The following is a 15,450-nucleotide window of genomic DNA, read 5'->3' on the forward strand; positions in this document are numbered from 1 at the left end:
AGAGATAAAAAAAAATCTAGAATCCAACGTCAGCAATACATGAAGTGAATCAAATAAAAAATTGGGTAAATAGTAAGAAAATCCAATTTTCGAATCGTCAGAGAGCGAATATACTGTCACTCATAGACCAAAAATCACATTGATTGTGAAGAAAAAAATGTTTGCTGGATCGTCATAGTCACCGCATATATAAATTACTATACTTAAAATAGTAATCATTTAGTTTTTTTCGTTTCCTTTGCTAGCAAAAAAAAAATAAATAAAAAATAGAAGCACTTTTTTTTTTAGGTAGATGATGTTTTACTCTTTCGTTAGTGTAGTTGCTGCTAAGCGAGTCATACTTATCTTTAGAAGATTGTGCCTCAAGATCGTCTGGTCTCCATGAAGTCCTCCTCAACAGTCACAGCTATTTGCTACCCTGCAAGTTTGCAAGTTTTAACCCCCAATTCTGAAAACGTCAATTTGGGGAAGAACACAAAGAATCAAGCTTCTGCTGGTTTGCCTTTCCACATATGATTTATCTTTGTTTGCCACTCACAGAAACAAAAACGACTTGATTTCAACTGCTCCTGGATTTCTAACAGAGCTTCATTATTCGGGTAGCTCTAATACTATGACGTTATGAATTTTCCTACTAGTGTATTAGTTCGTTGACTGAGAATAAAAAATAAAAATAAATGAAAGTTCAGTCGGACTCAACTTGCTGAACCCAAGGTTAGGAATACTAAACGGTGGGAATTAATAGAAACGGATATGACATCACATGACTCAAAGAAAGTTTTTGTTTTTGTTTTTGGCTTCTTTTCACATCAAAAATTTCAGAAATACATTTGCAATGTAAATGATATTATTTTTCTTAATGTAATATTATTGTCGAACGTTTCAATATGACAATAATTTCAGTTCTTGTTAAAAGCCTAAAACGCCTTCTAAATAGTGCTACCGATCTAGTTTCTGTGTAAGTTAGGAGTATAAACTAATCATTTATGACTTTTTTCTTTTTACTATTGAATTCTAACTAATCAAGGCCAAGGGTCACTCAAGGACAATGTTTTATGATATAGAATGATTGCCGGTCGAAATTGATTAATTTATTGAATTAAGTTTGATTACTTATGGGACACTTTATTTATTGACATTTAGGATTTAAGACAAAGATGTTTTAGTTTGCAGGGAAACAGTCCCATGATACTAAGGTTCACAAATGGGAAACCACTGGAAAACAAAACTCTCTCCCTGAAAATTCTACATGATGCTAAGCCCATGAAATAAGAAGGGAAAGACTTTTTTGCTTGTGGAGACTGATGATAATGTCTTACAAGGTGTAACCAGAGATTGGAGCTCGGTCGAGCACTTTTCATGGCAATAAGGATAGACTAAACGTTCCTTACCCGAGAAAGGGATTATAAAGAATAGAAGAGATCATCTTCTACTTGATTTCGGAATTGTTGCTTACTTTGGCAACACAAATGATATAAACTTTTTGCCAAAGTCAATAATGTTCTCCTCGTCACTAAAAATTTCAGTAAAAACAAAAAGATCTGATTTGCTCACATTAGCGACTTTCTGTCTGTGATGTAACTCCTAATGGAAAATTCTAACATTATGTTAAAATATCCGATTTTAACCTTATTTTTTATATACTAACTATTAAGTAAATATTAGCTTTTTTAATTGCAAATCTCTGTCTTTCTTTCTTCCAAACGAAAATATGTATTAAAAAGGAAAGGCTTGGTTTATCAACCAATCTAAGCAGTAAAAAAAAAAATAATAATAATTCAGTAAACAAAAACATTTGTAAGAAATCACCACCACCACCACCACCACCACCACCACCACCACCACCACCACCACCACCACCACCACCACCACCACCACCATCATCATCATCATCACCATCATCACCATCATCATCATCATCATCATCATCATCATCATCGGTTTAACATCCATTTTACATGCTTACATGTATTCGACGGTATTTAGAAATTGGAATCCGGACTTATCTCTGGTCAGATTTCTCTGGAATTAATTTACTGAATAGAGGCAAGAATCGTACAGGCTTGATGGTCTTCTTGGCGGCAAGCCAGTGGATGATGAGGACCAATGTTTTTATCGTAACATCATGTGTAGGTGATTGCCTACCAAGGCTGAGATTTTTCACGGACGCTTGGGCAGTCCAACTTCTCCTAATGTATTTATGTGTTAAATTACAAGCATGCAGGTGAAAACAAAGTAACAACTGCGGACAAAAAGAAGTATACAACAAAACATTTTTAGTTCCAACTCCGACTGGGTTCTCTATCAAATAGTGTTCATAACAATATGTACAAAGAAAGCGCAAGTAGAGTCATGTGTGTGTGTGTGTGTGTGTATGTGTGTGCATGTGTGTGTGTGAGTACGTGTGTGTGTGTAGAAAGGCAAAGTTTCCATTGAGTATATGCATAATTATGTATGCATAAGTCGAGAGGAGAAATATTAGATACTTAATTGTATTTTCATCGGTGCACACCTGGCGTTTGCCATGAAACAGAGTTCACAAGAATGTATTTAACAAAGTTTTAGCGGATGGATGCATGAATATGCATATATATGTGTGTGTGTGTGCGTGTGTGTACAAGTAGAGAAAAGTCTTACGTACTAGATTAGTGTGTTTGCATGTCAGCACACATGTGAGATGTTTATCAAAGAAAGCCCTAACTGAGATCAGGGATGTGTAGCTGTCGAAGTCAGCCAGATGAAAGAGAATTCATTTTGTCAGATAGTGCTTTTTATAATCTTCGACGACAAAGGGTAGATAATTTGGATCTGAAAACACCCTCTGGTGTTATTTTACAAAGGGAGATAATGCTATAAATTTAAAGCATCTTTCACCTGCTCTTATCGAAGAAAATATATATTTACATCTCATTTTTTCAAAAACGGTGCTACAAGCCCAATAAATAAATAAATAGCTTACTTATTGTTATGGTAAGTAATTTGTTAGCCTTACTATTTTTGAAAAAAAAAGGAGAGAAGACAAAGTAACGAACTCGATATGATATTGGATAAAACTACAGAGCTAATAAAACTAATATATTCTCAATCAATTTATATGTGAAAGGCAGTTAGGTAAGGTTTGAATATATAGCTAAATAAAAATATGCAAGAAAACAAATCGCTAAGATAGTTTGTTTAAAGGTGAAAATCGTAACTTTGATTAATTATCTTGAATATTTCACATTTAAAATTTTTTAGGGCTTATGCCTCTACTACTACTACTACTACTACTGCTACTACTACTATTACTAATAATAATAATATCTAGCAGAACCCGTGGAAATTCCATGGTAGTTGAAATTTTTTCAAACACATTAAAAATAAAATCAATGAAAAATAAACTAAAACAAATAGCAACGGACGCAAAACAATTTTTTAGCAAATTCTTTTAATAAAACAAAATTCTTCGTTTCTTTTTCTCTCTTAGTTTCCCCTCTCTGTCCTGCTCTAAGTAAATCTGACGACCTAGTCCACAAATTCCAAAATTCTATCATGAGAAGTTTCAAGAAAAAATACACGATTAAACCCGGTTCTCCAACTTTCAATGTAGACCCCTTCTACCATGTCTCCTTCTCCAACATCAGGGGTCTACGTTCTAACCTTCCAGAGGTTGAAACCCAATTGCAGGAGACTAAACCAGACCTTTTCTTTTTAAGCAAAACTGGCATTGGACAGGCTATTTCCCTAGAAGAGTTCGCAATTAAAGGTTACTCTAACTTAACTCCTAAATCTAACGCCCAAGATCGCCATGGGCATGGAATATGTGCCTATATTAAAGATGGCTTTCCATGTGGTAGGGACATCTCCAGAGAAGATCCTAACTTACCCTATATGTGCTTCTGGGTTGCATTAGCTCACACTACTGCATTTATATTTACTCTTTATCGTCCCCACAACAGCGGAGTTACTATCTTTAAAAGCATATCTGAGTAAATTGACCAAGTCCTATCTGCTTATCCTTCAGCTAACATTCACGTATGTGGAGACTTCAATGTTCACAATGTGGAATGGTTGACCCACTCAAATAAGACCGATGATGAGGGGAGGTTCTGTCATGATTTCTCCATTGCTTATGCCCTCACTCAGATTGTTCACGAACCCACCCGTGTGCCCGACAATGACGACCAGTATGCGAGTCTACTAGACCTTTTTCTCATAACTTGCCCTGAACTATGTTCAGTTTCTATTCTGTCTCCTCTTGGATCTTCTGACCACTCTGTTGTATCAATTAAGATAAAAATGAAATTTAATAAGTCCCCAGACGTACCTCTCCATCGTACAGTATATCGATACACTAGGGCTGACTGGGATAGCTTCTGTACGTTTATATCGGATCTACTTCTACATTCCATGTTTAAAAAGGATGTGTCCTCTATAGTATCAGACCTGACGGAATAGTTAATTGTAGGTATAGACCGTTTCATACCCTCGAAAAAGTTCCAGCAAAAACCTAGCAGCCAGCCATGGTTCTCTCCAGAATGTGCTGCTGCCATTGCGCACAGAAATCACTTTTTCCACTGCTTCCAACGTAATAGATGTATGGAAACTAAAGCCGCTTTCAGGACTGCCAGCAACCATTGTAAGAAAGTAATAAAGAACGCAAGAGAGTTGTATGCTCAATCTGTCAAGTCCAAAGTAGCTGAGCAGCGGCTTGGTTCCCACCAGTTTTTGCAAATAGCAAACAGAATCCTGAACAGAAGCGTGTGCTCTATCCCAACTATCATTAATGGACTTGAGGTAATCTCGTCAGCATCAGACAAAGCCAAACTCTTTGCCAAGAACTTTGCAGGTAATTCTTACCCTTTGCGACCAACCCTGCTGCCAACCCCCAATATTTCCTCCTGTATCAGAAAGCACGCTATGTGATATACATATATCTGTACGTGATGTTGCCAAGCTAATCAAAAACCTTGATCGCAGTAAAGCAACTGGCCCTGACGGTATTCCAATTATAGTACTCAATAAACTTCAACCAGAACTAGCGCCCATACTTACAAAACTGTTTAAACGTTGTCTTAAGGAAAATTGCTTCCCATCATCCTAAAAAATCTCATCAGTATGTCCTGTATTTAAGAATTCAGGTGATCACTCATCCCCCTCTCAGTACAGGCCAATAAGTCTCTTGTGCATCATGAGTAAGTTGCTGGAATCTGTGTTAAATACAGAAGTAATCAACCATCTCAACAAAAATAACCTTCTTAGTGACACTCAATATGGTTTCCATTCTGCTAGATCTACAGAAGATGTGCTTACAGTTATATCTCATAGGATTAGCAAATCTCTCGACGGAGGCAACCTTTCTAGGGTAATTGCTCTTGACATATCAAAGGCCTTTGATAGGGTATGGCATAAAGGTTTACTTCACAAGATCTCTAGCTATGGTATAGCTGGAAATGTCTTCTCAATTATTAAATCATTTCTCTCTGATAGATTCATAAGAGTAGTAGTTGAGGGGCAAAAATCAGAAGCTCACAGTATTAATGCTGGTGTCCCTTAGGGGTCCATCCTGGGCCCAACTCATTTCCTGATCTACATTAATGATCTTCAAAATCACATCCTTACATCATTTCTAGACATTTATGCTGATGACACTACCATTTATGGTAGCACATCTAAGACAGTAAACGACCAAGTTCTCTCTGATTCTCTCACCTCTGATCTTGAGCACATGGTACAATGGGGAAAGGAGTGGCTGGTTACTTTTAATGCATCTAAAACCAAGCTTTTATCTTTACATCATCAATATTCTGATCCACATCTGGCATCAATTGAAATGAATGGCTCTCATCTTCAGGAGGTCTCAAGTTTTGACAAGCTTCTGGGCTTGACAATTACTCCTGATCTTAAATGGAACACGTACATCAAATCTGTTGCCAGAGCCACTGGAAAAATGGTGAGATCTTTCTATCGATCCATTAGATATCTCACTGTTGATGCAATTCTCTATCTATATAAGAGTAAGGTACGTCTAATGATGGAATACTGTTGCCACATCTGGGCAGGAGCTGCTAGAAAGAACTTGTCCTGCCTTAATAGAGTTCAAAATAGACTTCGTAGCCTCATAGGAGATGTCCTTTTCTCTTCCCTGCAACCTCTATCTCACAGAAGAGATGTTGCGAGTTTGTCTCTGATGTATCGTTATTTTCATGGAAAGTGTTTGACTGAGCTTCAGTCTATGGTCCCTCCTCGCCAAACTTTCACAAGAAACACTCGTCTAGCTGAAAACACTATCAATAATTCCCCCCACTCTTTATCTGTGCCTAAACCTAAATGTAGATTCCATGAACAAAGCTTCTTTCTTAGAACTGCACGCCTGTGGAATTGTCTTCCATTTTCCTGCTTTCCGGCTGATTACAATATGGTTGTCTTCAAGTCTAACATAAATAAGTTCTTGATGAGCCGTTCCATATAAGTTAACAAATTTACCAAATTTTCATTACTAATGATTACTATATTTTCCAATTTCTACTGTACACTCTTTAACCCTTATCCTTGGGTGGCCTCTTGGCCTTGATAATGTGGTGATGCCTGTGTAAAAAAACCAAAAAAACCATGTTAAAGCTAAAAAGAATTGATTTAAAAAATTTAGATTTTTTTCAATGAAAATTCAAGATACAACGCATCGTTTTGTTCTTTCTCTGAATTATTTAACCTAAATAAATTATAAAGGAACATATATCAATTCATTTGCACGTTTTTTGTAAATTTTTAAAATAAACTATAATAATAAAAAATATTACAGTCTCCTCTCAACATAAATTTAAAAAACATTATAAAATAAAATCGCCAATTTGAAAGCGTAAATAGACAGCCATGTTTTTAAATTTTTGAAGGAAATGTTTTTTATTATTTTTAACTGATAAAGAGTGACTATAAAGGAAGGTAATTCGTTTCTCATTAATTAATTTGCAATGATGTTTTTTTTTGTGACGCTGGAAGTACGAACAAGTAAATTAATATTTAGATAATAATAATAATAATAATAATAATAATAATAATAATAATAATAATAATAATAATAATAATAATCGAATATTTGGGAAACTAACTGACCTTAACTTCAAAAAGCCTAATTGACAAAGAATGAAAGATGAACCCTGTTTGGTTTATTGAGTGTAGACATGTGTCTTTGTTCCTTCCATCTGGAATCTTTAACCATTTCCAACATAATTGTTATTATTATTTGTACTCACTTGGAGTTCTCACACAGGCCATCATCAAGGATTACTCACTGACAATACCCGGTGGTGTTTTCTGAAGTCTGGGTGATACCTCTTTCGATAGTCTTTGCAAATGGATTTGCATTATTGCAGCAGCCACTTGCAATTGACTTCTCAATGGTAGCGACCATTGGTCTTCACTGGAATTTTGATGGCAATAAGTCTCTTCAGGTCCCAAACCTCTTTGCATTCATCCAGTGGACGTCAGGTTAATGCTTTCTGCCTTCGTTCTTTCCGGCCTCTTTGATCTTTCACAACTATTTTGTGTAGTGTTAGTTGATAGCAGCACTGCTATATTTTAAGGAGAAAGGCCATAGTTAACTTACAGTTTTATGGGTTCCATGTGGTATTGACCTATTCTTTCTTTTTTTTTTTTTTTACTTCTGTTGCTGTTTTCATATGACTGTTGTACAGTCTCAGTTTTCTTATTGATTCCGATTTCTCCTAATCCTTTATCCATGTTCTTTGGGACTGTTTCCAGAGCTCCGATAATTATTGGTATTTTATTGATTTTCTTCATGTTTCATATTCCTTTCAGTCCTCTGGCAAGTTTCATGCATTTGTTTTGTTTTGTTGACTAATTGATCTTTACTCTGTGGTCTGCTAGGACGACAAAATCTACAATTTGGTAATTTATTTCCTTCTTCTTAATTTTTATAACGTTCGGTTTCATGCCTTGAATGAGTTTACCTGTTTGTACTTCCATGAAACAAAGGAATTTTTTGGTTTTCATTTACCAGTACTATCTCCGGTTTGTGCTCGTACCATTTGTCCTCATGTTTGAAGTGCAGTTGTTTGCAGAGTTCCCAATATACTAATTTTCCCACATAGTCTTTGTATTCTTTGGAGGTTAGTTTGCCGCATTCACTTATTATGTAGTTTACCGTTTCATCTCTTTGTCTACAGAGTGTACAATTATTGTATTTCTGTGTTTTATCGATTTTAGCTTTAATGCGGTTAATCCTAATCGTCTTGGTCTGTGGAGTTGCCAATAAAGATTCCATTTCTCTGCCCATCTATCCTTTTTCAGCCAAGTGTTTTTGTGATCTCTGGTCATTCTCACGAATCGTCCATGTAGTTCTTTCTCATTACACTTTTTTCTTGTCTTTATCTTTCTGGTTTAATTATTATTATTATTATTATTATTATTATTATTATTATTATTATTATTATTGGCTCACAAGGAGCTTTTATGCAGGTTATCAAAGATCTCTCCTTGAAAGCAGCCTGTGGTGTTCCTTGGAAGCTGAGTGACAGCAAGTCTCCCCAGATTTCCAGTACTCTCCACCTCTTTCGGCAGTATTTGTAAATAAATTTGCATTATGGCAACAGCCGCTTGCCATTGATTTCTCATTGGCAGCGGCTATTGGTCTTCACTGGAATTTGAGTGGTAATAAGCCTCCCCAAGGTCCCAGTTCTCTTCGCACTTATCCAGCAGTGATCTGGTCAGTGCTCTCTCCTCGGTCTTTCCCTCTTCCTTGACTCTACTTGGCTGTTTGGTCTCACTTTTTTTTCTTTTTTGAGGGGGGGGGGCAGTGATGTGATAATTGGGGGTTGGAGGTGGGGTTAGAGAACTTATAGATATACGAATCCAATGTACTTGGTTCCATGTGACGTTTCATGTTTTGCCTCTGCAGCAGTTTGTTTGGTCTGCGCTTGTTGCTCATGCGTATTATTATTATTATTTTTTTTTTTTCTTCTTCTTGTCATATTATTATTTTCTTCTTGTCATATGCTTGGCGTCAGGCGTTTTGTAAGCACCTTCCAACTTTTCGTTTCTATTACCGTTTCACTTGTGTTGTCCACCAGGATCAGGTCATCACCAGTTGATCCTATCCATGTCTTAAGCAGATTACCACGTGGCTTTGGTCCACCAACATTAATGTGGAACACATTTTGAAGAGTTTGAGTTGACTGACCGTAGGCAACGTGGACATAACAGTTGTGATGTTATTGCACAACATACTTGCTCATTGATGTCTAAAGAGTGAGACTGACAATTCAATAATAATAAATGGATTATCAGTGTATCAAGTCGATATTTCATTTTTCAAACTTTTGGTGGAAACATTTTGGATGTTTTTAATATATGAGGGGCGTGCAATAAGTAATGCCCCTGACCCACTTCCAGTTGTCTGATCTAGCTGAAATTTTGCATGTGCAATGATTTATATCTCTACGGGTTATGTAGCAAATTACAGCTCTGTACTAATTGTGGTTTCTATTTTACAGGTGTTTAAACTGAGTCAGGTGTGAAATGGAGCCTGTTGAATGTCGAGCAGTGATACGGTTTTTGTATTTGAAAGGACGCACAATACAGGAGACTTTTGATGAAATGAAAGAAACTAGTGATAATGCTCCATCATATGACCTTGTAAAACGTTGAATTCAAACATGGCCGGACGTATGTAGAAACAGCTCCCAGACCTGGTCGCCCCCCCCTTCTGCCATTGATGAGGCATCTGTCCATCAAGTTGAGGCTGCCATTTAAGAAGATCAGCACATTACTATTCGCCAAATAGCCCAAGATGTCAAGATTAGTACAGGGTCTGTGGAAACTATCATTCATGACCAATTGCATATGCATAAGGTGTCTGCCAGATGGATTCCCAGGTTGCTCACACCATTCAAGAAGCGCGAACGCATCGAGTGCTCGAGGATGAATTTGGAGATGTGCCAAGAAGATGAGTCAAAGTTTTTCAAAAGACTGATTACACAGGATGAAACCTGGGTCATCACTATGATCCAGAGACCAAAGCCCAGTCAATGCAGTTGAAGCACTTGGACTCACCACCTCCAAAGAAGGCAAGGGTGCATCCCTCCGTTGGCAAGATCATGCTCACATTCTGGGACCAGGATGGAGTAGTGATGACAGATTTCCTGGCAAAGTGTACCACAATTACAGGAGCCTATTATTCTTCACTTTTGAGGAAATTAAGGGAAGCTATCAAAATCAAGAGGCGGGGCAAGATCAGCAAAGGTACCCTCCTCCTGCAGGATAACGCTCCGGTCCACAGCTCTCATGTCGCCAGATCAGAAGCACGGGTGTGTGGTTATGTAATCCTCCCCCATCCTCCCTACTTTCCTGACCTTGCACCCTCTAACTTTTACCTCTTCCCAGCCATGAAGTTGTTTTTGAAAGGAAAGCGTTTCCCAGATGATGCAGCCTTGATTTCTGAAGTCATGTCATGGTTCGAGGACCAACCTGGGGTGTTCTACAAAAAACGGTCTCCAGAGCTGCATCAAACGATGGGAGAAATGCATAACTCTGGTTGGTTCCTATGTAGAGAAAGACTAATAACTGTTCCAAGTTTCGTTGCTTTACTGCTATGGGAAGCGGGTCAGGGGCATTACTTATTGCACGCCCCTCGTAATTCAAAAAAAATTAACAGCTTAATCTTTGACCTGAAACTATTAAAGTTCATTTAAGAGAGAAGTTAATAGTTAAAGAATTTGTGGGCTAATAAAATGTCACTCGTGTAATTCTTAAGATGCTGCATATTCCTATGTCTGTTATTACAACATTTAATTTAAGTCTCCATTTACTTGCTTCTCCAAGGAGGCAGAGTAAACTCCTCGAAAAATCGCACTCTGGATTGAAACAAAATAAAAATTGCCTTTTAGAAAATTTAAACTTTTTTCTTCATAAATATATATTTTTATACAATTCCATTTACAGTGGAGAGGAGTGAGATATAAAAAAAATCGGGTAATAAAATCCTCTCAACCCTTTTCTAAAGAATAAAACTGCAACTGTTTTCCGGTATGTTCAGATCTGAAAATACTACAGTTTGCAAAAGGCCAGCTCTCACATGATAATCTTTCCAGTTAAAAGACTAACATGATTTTATAGGCGGTAATCTTCACATAAACTATAAGATAACCCTCCTATATTAATCTCTAACAAAAGAAAAACAAGATCGTTCTATAAATAACTAATGACATTTTTATTTAATAGACTTACACCTTTAGGTGTAGATTGCCAGATGTGTAAAACAGTGAAGCAAGACATAGTAATAATACAGGTCAGCAGCCGAAAGTCTTTTCTAAAAGCAATATATCTTCAAGTAAAATAGCCTTGCTCTATATCACAGCCCTCTGTCTTTCTTGTAATTACCTAAAGATCAAGATGTAGTTCTTTAAAGGTTCAATTAAAATTAATACACCTTGGAGGCTGATTGGTCATTGTGTGACTAAACAACTTCACTGAGGCTATTCTTTGAAAGAGGAAAGAAATGTTTAAGTTTACGAATGACTATAATTTTATATGTCACCAAGCAGGAAAGCTTTTTCTTCTATGTGGACAATATATGTTATGAATATAAAAAAGCGAAAAGACAATCAAAATATACTAGTGAGACCTGTTGAAAATTCACAGTGACATTTTTCATATGTAATATATTGCTATTGGGCATTCTGTAGACATTCAGCCTGAATGGAGACCCTACAATATTATTGTACCTATTTACTATGCCTCCCCACGGGACAGAGTTAGACACCGGGGTCGTTTTTTTAACGTGGAGAAAAGGTACAAAAATAAAAATTGTCTCAGTCGTGAAGGATTTCTCCTCCACTGAAAGAGAACAAGAAATAGAAGTGCAGCATCTGAAGAACAGATGGTATTTATTTGCTCCCCCACCAAGCAAATTAGGCACAAGGCCGATTTTTTAATGTGAGGAGTGAAGGGAGGGGGAAGGGAAAAAGGGGACCAGCTCCCGAGAGGTGGGAAATGGGAGCTGGTTAAAGGTCAGGCATGTGGGGTTGCCCCCACATCTGGTCTTTGCTAGTCATAGCTAGTAATAGCTAGTCATAGCTTGCAGCATCTGAAGAACAGATGGTATTTATTTGCTCCCCCACCGAGCAAATTAGGCACAAGGCCGATTTTTAATGTGAGGAGTGAAGGGAGGGGGAAGGGTAAAAGGGGACCAGCTCCCGAGAGGTGGGAAATGGGAGCTGGTTAAAGGTCAGGCATGTGGGGTTGCCCCCACATCTGGTCTTTGCTAGTCATAGCTAGTCATAGCTTGCAGCATCTGAAGAACAGATACTACACTCTGATCCTGACCAAAAAGGCCAAACTGTAAAAGTATTTATCTAAATAATCTGGTTAATGTAGTGTCAGAATATATCATATATTATTACGGTTTATTTCCAATATCCTTATAGGATTCTGTGACATATTTCCCTTATATGGACGCCCGGTGTGAATGGAAATCTCACGATATCATTATGCCATCTTTAGACAGAACAGATATTACCCTTGAATTCTAGCCAGAAGACCAAGAAGGTATATTTTAGTTTCACGTATGGCTCAAAAGCGACATCATTTATTTTTTTTTATTTATTTATTTATTTATTTTTTACATTGCGTCGTCGGTGATCGGGAGATCCTCTTTATTAAAAGGGAGAATAGAAGGTAATAACATATAATGGACATTAAATTAGCGTATCTATATACTAATTTAATATCTATATACTAATTTAATATCTATATACTAATTTGATATCTATATACTAATTTAATATCTATATACTAATTTGATGTTCGTAGCATGTTATCATCTTCTATCCTTCTTTTTAATAAATAGGATCTTACGATCGAATAATTTATAACCTGGAAGCCGTAAGATACTACGTACTTACACGTTAAAGGTACTACAATATTAATATATAGCTCCGTGAATAGTTATTCTACGATATAGCATTTTAAAGAAAAAAATCTAGCTAAATGATTAAAATTATTTAGACTTAGATGATGTTTTGTAACAATGTTTTAATAATTGAAAAAAAAAAGTTTACTAACTGAATATGTAATGGGAACAGATTAATGGGAACAGATTAATGGGAACAGATTAATGGGAACAGATATCTCGCGGTGCAACTCCCTACATAGTATCATTGTAGACACGGTCCCAAATAGTAGCTCTTTAAATCCAAGTGGCAATATGACTTGTTTGGAGGTCAAGTAAAAATGTTTAAAATGGTAAAAAAAAAGAAGCTTTTACTAATTGAAAATGCGTGTGTTATGTTGAAACATTTGTAAAATCACATGATTAAAATCCATTTCCTATTGTACTGTTGTGTAGTTGGTCCAGGCAACGCCAAGTTAGTTGGACGATTATTATTATGATTGTGATTGATATTTGTAAATAGTAACAGAAAGAATGTTCTAGAAAAAGGATCATCCATACAAACGAATAAAGGCCATATAAAAATATAACTCGTTGTTATGGGTTTTCCTTAGAGTTAAGTGTCTTCGATTACAGGATTTCACGACAAAAACAACCGGCGGGAAAAAGAACTATACAAAAAGGTATCTTTGTGAACTGTGTGATTCAATATGTATACACACTCGATTCCCTAAGTATAAACATTACACGTTATTTAGATGAACACTTTATATGCACACAGGTATATAACATATACGTTTAGATCATCTATAAAACACATACGTTTATTAAACACTGCAGAGATACGAGCCATACGTACAAGAAAAGAGGAACATTATAGCCACTAGATGTGATAAACAAACCCATATGCATACAAGACACACATATATGCAGATTCCAGCTATACAGTAGTAATAATATATAATACCGTTAGTACTGTTTTCCCCTGACTTGCATAATGACGTGAGCGATAGACTATTTCTGTGCATGCGCATCCTCTACCTTTTTCCACTAAGCCTGGCATTAAAATACAAACAGTTCCTGAACTGGCGTCGTGGAAATTGGACGCTAAGAACATCTTCAGTACTTATGCAGAATACAAACCGTGCTATTTTTAGATAGAATTTTAAACTGAAATTCAATTTTAATGGCATCTTTTATTCATTAAATCTATACTATTAATAAAATTCTAAATGTTTATTTATGTGTGTGTGTGTATATATATATATATATATATATATATATATATATATATATATATATATATATATATATATATATACCAATAAAACTTAAGAACGGATGCACCGAATTGAAAAATTCTTTTTTTCCCTGAATTTTTCCCTAGATTATCCTTATCTGAATATGATTTGTAACGAACAACGCCGAATCACACAAAAAGCCCGAAATACGGGTTTGGGGCCGTTTCGTTTTGTCGAAAAAGTTACCTGCCCATGTCAACGGCATTTAGCACTGTCTGTATACAGTCGCGGTAACATCTTTCGGCATAGGACAGAACTTGTGGCACAATGGATAACGCGTCTGACTACGGATCAGAAGATTCCAGGTTCGAATCCTGGCAAGTTCGTAATAATTTTAACCATCTTTTTATCCGTTTACTCATTATAGTTACCCGTAGTTAAGGTATTTTTGTTTTTTTCAGTGATTTTGTTTTGTGCATTTGGCAATTTCACATACTCTACGAGTTCACAAGGTAAGCGTTGATGGTAAGACGATGTTGAGTGTACTTGATGTCGAATGTACTCGATTTTGTGTTTGACTCGGCGTTGTGTGTGCTGACACGGCGCAGCTGCTAGTTGTTCAGTAAAAAACAGAATCGTGAAAAAAAAAATCCCCCTTCCCATGTTAAGAATGAGTTTCTAAATAATAACTTTATTATTTCAGCATAGTTCGTATTCTGCATAAGTATCACATATTCTTGTCCCTTGACATGGTCGGCTGGATTAAATGCGACTCAGGAATGTGATTTTCTTTCTATAGCTTGTAACCTCACGAAATCTCCAAGGAGTGTTCACTGGTATTTAAGTGCAGTTCTAGGTGATTCCGATTTTGGCCATGATCGTCTATACGAGGACAGAGTTTGATGTGCGATTCTGATTGTTCCTTTTCCATCGGTAGTCTGCAAAAAAAAAAAAAAAAAAACGAAGGAAAACAATTTAAAGTCTCCAGGGAAATAGGTGTGACGCGCACCCCATGCTGTGTTTCATTTAGATCTTTAATCCACAGCCTGTTCCCGGCACTAGAGTAAGTGCACTTTCTGCTCACTATCTACCGAAAGAAAATAATTCGAGTGGACTGTCCAACTTGATAGTTAAGTTATAAATCTCGTAGATAATAAATAAGTCGTCAGTTCTTGTTTTTACAAGAATTATATTATCAAATAAAACTTATAACTACAATGTTTTGGTATTATACAGTGTAATTACATTTCAGATGCATTTTTACAATATTTACATTTGCATGTAACAGTCAGTTTAAAAAAAAAGGAAAATCTATCTTTGACT

At 36.3% G+C, this 15,450-nt stretch overlaps 1 non-coding gene across 1 annotated transcript; it reads left to right on the plus strand.

Moving 5' to 3' along the window:
- The first annotated feature begins 14,440 nt into the window (after positions 1 to 14,440).
- On the plus strand, positions 14,441 to 14,513 carry Trnar-acg (transfer RNA arginine (anticodon ACG)). The gene has a single exon. It is a non-coding gene; the product is annotated as a tRNA-Arg (tRNA).
- Positions 14,514 to 15,450: the final 937 nt, after the last annotated feature.

Source organism: Euprymna scolopes, chromosome 31 (genome assembly GCF_053919585.1).
Source record: "Euprymna scolopes isolate OS-2025 chromosome 31, ASM5391958v1, whole genome shotgun sequence".
NCBI classification, from domain to species: domain Eukaryota; kingdom Metazoa; phylum Mollusca; class Cephalopoda; order Sepiida; family Sepiolidae; genus Euprymna; species Euprymna scolopes.